We start from the raw sequence: 4,891 nt of genomic DNA on the forward strand, positions 1-4,891 counted from the left end.
GAGAGCAGGAGATCAAAGGAGTGAATATGCTCCTTTCTGGTACTTCAATCAGGGAGAGAAGCAATTAAAATATGAATTAATCTAAGTGAGATGAAAATGCAGATGTAGAACAAGAGCATCCCGATCACCTTGAACCTGCACTGTGCACAGTTTAGCTCCTGTGATTAAAGACATTTTCATGCCATTAAAAACCTTCTCTTCTAATGTTAAAAACACTATGTCAGTCAAACGCTCTGAGCAGCCTCTAGCAGGACTGCCCTCTCCTTGGTTAAGTTCCTTGATCCTTTCAGAATTCTGGAGGGGTGGGGGTGAGGGGCACCAAAGGAGGGGATTTGGGAGGGGCTGGGAGAAAGACAGAAGTGCAGGATGTTGAATTGAACAGAAATCGCCTCCTGTCACATAGGTCCTCTTGGGGTCCTTGACTTTATTGTACAGCCTGAGCCATGGCTGCCACCTGGGAGGACAGAGCTGGGGAACCAGGCAAGAAGTCCATTCCCAGAATGCCGCAACCCCTCTGCCCTTTCTGATCTCCCTACCATTTCTGTGAACTGTAGCATTTGCATCTAGAGTTTTGGTTCTGCTTTCTCTCTGGTCTTAAGAGTGCTCTGTTCACTCTTTGGGGAAAGGGCGAGTCTGTGACTGTGAGGGTCAGGGTGCCTGTAGGGGTGTCTGTTGATAACCTCTGAGCCCCTCACTCTCCCTGGACTCCTGCAGGGGCCCTGGATTTGCTTCTTTCTGCTCGTACCCTGTATCTGACCTTTGCTTTTTCTCCTGTTTCTGGCTACACATTCTCTTTGGCCTGTTGTCAGAGGATTTGTCAGTCTCAGATTTCAGGACTTAGAACTTGGAAGACTCATTCTAATCTTCCTTTGTTACTTTACAGGCCAGACTTCTCTGCTCCCTTCAGCCTCTGGAAACTGTGGTCCCATTCTAGTTGGATTGGAGATGATTTCTCTATCTTCCCTTCTCTAACTCTCCTAAGACCTACCAGTAGGATTGGACACAGTGGTAAATCAGAACCTGCAGCTCCCCTAGAGGTCATGACATCCTTTCTAGGCTGGGATGGGGCCCTCTGGCCACTGGGGCCCTGTGGCCATTAGCACCCTCAGGCCAGATCTCACCATCTCCAGAAGTTCTCTAGATCATGAACACACAGATCCCGTGGACATCTATGATTTAGCTAATGCGTGTCTTACTCCAGGCCCTCTCAAGAAATGTCCAGAGGCTTAACATTCACATACTTTTAAATTGCAAAGGGTGGCAATCATGGCTATAAGACTGTCATTAAAATTGCAAGGAGCCCCACCATTTTGAAATGTCATCGTAATTGACCACAGTGCTCTGCCTTAAACAAATGTGATGCAAGATGCCACTGATGTTTCCTCTCTGAACAGTCCCAAAGCAGAAGATCTAGTGCCAAGCTCCAGCCTCCCACATCCTGGGCCCACCTCTCTGCTGGCAGCTGCACCCCTAGTCCTCATTTTCCTTGTGTTCATGTACCTCTTCTCATCTTGGAAAATTTCAGCGGGAGCCCAAAAGGTCTCTTTACTTTTCCAGGTTAAAATGCAAAGCCCAGAAGACTCCAGAAGGGCCAGCCAGCTTCCTGCTTACCTTCTCAAGCCTGCCCCACCTGGGCACTTTAGTTCTTTGGGGGGAAAGATTATCTTTTAAACAGAAGACACGATCACCCACCAGAGGGTTCTACAAAAAAGCTTTCTCTTTAATCCGAAGATTTAAGAAGTATAAGGCATCCGAAATCCTTGAAATTGTTCCAACTTAAGGAAGAACGAGTGTGAGGGGCATTCATTGGGCCCCTCCCCAGACTTTGTTTCCCCTCTGTCCTTCCCCTACTCAGGTCTGCACTGTCTCAGCAGGTGATGTGGAAGGAGAGGACCTCAGCTAGCTCTCTGCTGACCAGCCCTGGTCACAAGCCTGTCCACCTGCTCCCAGTCGACCTGCATTACTTTCTTTCTCTTTCAGCATTTTTGAAGGCTACCAAGTATAGAAAGTATTAAGAGAGCAAGCGTCAGTTGCAACCCCAACTCCCTGAGGGACATAGCTATGCGTCCTTAGCTCTAAGATAGTATTAAATGTAACAAAAAGAGATGTTGTGAAAATTAGATGAGATAATATGTGGAAAGTGCTTGGAATCAGTCCTGACACACAGCAGGTGTTCAGTAAATGTGAGTTGCTATTACTGTGGTTACTGTTACTATCACTACTATTACTACTTCTACCGTGAGCAGCTAATTTCCCACCTTCCTGTGGATCCCTCTCTTTTTGTCCTGGCTCCCCTGCAGAGCACCACCCATGACTTCACTTTCTGTAAACTCTCCCCAGTCCCATCCACCACAGCTGGGTCTACGAGTTGTTGTCAGTCCCCCTCTCCCAGGTTGCCCATTGCCTGTCACCAGCACCTTATAGCCAACAGTCCACTGTGCTCCTCGCTACAGTGTGGCCCTCTGGCAAGAGTTTCCTACCCATTTGCTTCATGCTTCGATCTACTCCAACCCTCATCACATTGGGTACCAGCCTGGAAAATCACAGTATGAGGATATTTGCTTCTTTCTTTAGAGTACTGAGCTCTCAGATGATTAATTTGCTTGACTTTTGGGATCAGGGCCTGAGGTTTATTCCATCCAGTTGTGTGGTCACCTTCCTCTTGTCATTGGAGGGTATAGAAATGGAGGGATCTGGAATGGAGCTTGCAGTTCTCTCTTTCACAGGCTCTGCAAAGAGCCAGCCTGACCAGCGGCTGGAGTAGAAAAACCCAGTGTTCTAGAAACATTGAGCCAAGCATGCTGAAATTGCCATAATTGGTAAGTTGCTTGTCATTGGTCAATAAGCCCTGCTTAACCTCCGTCTATTTCCTACAACAGGATACTTCAGGCACGTACCCCAAAATGTGTGCGTGTGTGTGTGCGCGCGCCTCTGCACTCCGAAGATCTGAACATGAGAACCCGCCTGTCATCAGTGAGATGGATTGGGCCATAATTGATTTTTCACGGACAAATGCTTTACATTTTGGTAAACCCTTTGTAACATCTTAGTCAAATTAAACTGAGCCCTTTCAAGTCGGATTTATAGTCCATGGGATTCCACTTAGCTGAGACAGGCAATGCAATTTCAGGGCAGTTTAAAGGGTATTTCATTTAGACACAGAACCAATCCTTGTCAAGACCTGTAGGTAATAAGAAATCTTTCTCCTCTTATTTGCTTAGAAGCAGTTGTCCATTCCAGGGGGGCCGAGCAGCACGTGGAACATTGTGAGTGGCTCAGTGTAGATTTTATGACCCATGTTCATTGAAGGGGAAGTGACCAGAAGAAGAAATAGAGGAGGTTGCCTAGGGCATGCAGAGTCTTTGTAAGATTTAAGGAAAGGTGTCCACCTTTGTGTGCACAAGGCATCTCTTCATCCTGGCTGCAGCCCCTTGCTGGGCACAAGGCTCAGGATCAGAGCACTGTGTAAATTTCCTTCCCCACTTGCCCCATGGACCAGCACCCTTGAGCAGGCTGCAACCTGAGCAACTGTGCATAGTAGCTCTGGAAAAGTGGTCTTAGGAACTTTGTATACACATATTACCTTCTTTAATGCTCACCACACTAGGAAGTTTAAGTTACTGTCCCCATTTTACAAACAAGAATGGCTGGGAGAGATTAAACACCATGTTCACACAAACATAGGTTGAGCTGAGATTCTGGCTCAGGTCTGTCTGATTCCCAAGCTCTCCCCTAGTTCACCACGTAATAGGTGTTCAAGTGAAGGGCTTGAAGGGCTTCTTTCCAAAGGAAAAGGAAGAACTGGGTCTGAGGCTCCCATCTTTGAAGGTACTGTTGGAAAGGGGAAGCACATTTTCTTAGGTGATCATACGGCTTCTGCTGCATGACAGACACAAAGGGGTGCAGTTTTGTCCGCCTGCCAAGTTCAGTCTTGCATCAGACTGAAACCTCCCTTTTGTTGACCCTGAAGAATGACAAAACTAGTGCCCAAGCCAATGATTGCAGGTCCCTGCTCTACAGGACCCCATGGGCCAAGCCAGAAAGACAGAGGGGGACTGGGGCCATATCACCCCTCCAAGCCTGGGTTCCACTCTCAAAAAGTACAGCTAAAGTCCTTGCCTGCCCATCTTCAGAGTTTTGAGAATCTACAGATGAAGTGAGTGGACTGCAACACAATTGCAAGTGAAATGGGGAAATAAAGAAAAATTGTTGCGTTTTTAACAGAACTAAATTTACCCCCATTTGAAGAATTCTCGTGCTGAGATTAAAACTGCTTTGTTTTTAAAAATGTCCCTTATTTATTAAGAAGGTAATAGATGTGTTGTGTGTGAGAGAATACACATGTGCACGTGTGTATGCACACACACAAGGTTTTATTGTAATTTGCTTATGTTTTATAAGTTCTTGATTTGGAAAACAAACTAAAATTTGTCAAGCCTTTTTTGGTATAAAAAATGTGTGTGCGTGTGTTTTACGTTTACATGTCCATGGTCCCAACACCATGAGAATCGTTACCTTACAGGAGAATTAACTTTTCCTGAGTGCCAGACACATCATTTAATACTCATGACAACCCTGCCACGTAAGTGTCTCTGATTCAAGATATGTTGCTACTTCAACAATCTGTTTATCTTGTCCAATCCTTCATGGTTAGGAAGTTGAAGATCCAAACATGAGGCTTTCTAATGCCAAAATACGAGAGTCTTCCCTTTGTTTGCTTTTCAAACAAACATTGTTTAATGCTACACTGTTTAATCTTGCCTTTTCTGCTTATACTTCCACAGAGGGGTACTCAAAGGAGATTTTCTGGTTTAGAATACAATCTGTAAAATTTCATTATTCCCCCCATTTTGGTTTCCATAATGTCAAATATATATATGGCTCCAGAAAA

Source organism: Otolemur garnettii, unplaced genomic scaffold, assembly GCF_000181295.1.
Source record: "Otolemur garnettii isolate 467f Iridium unplaced genomic scaffold, OtoGar3 scaffold00077, whole genome shotgun sequence".
NCBI lineage: Eukaryota > Metazoa > Chordata > Mammalia > Primates > Galagidae > Otolemur > Otolemur garnettii.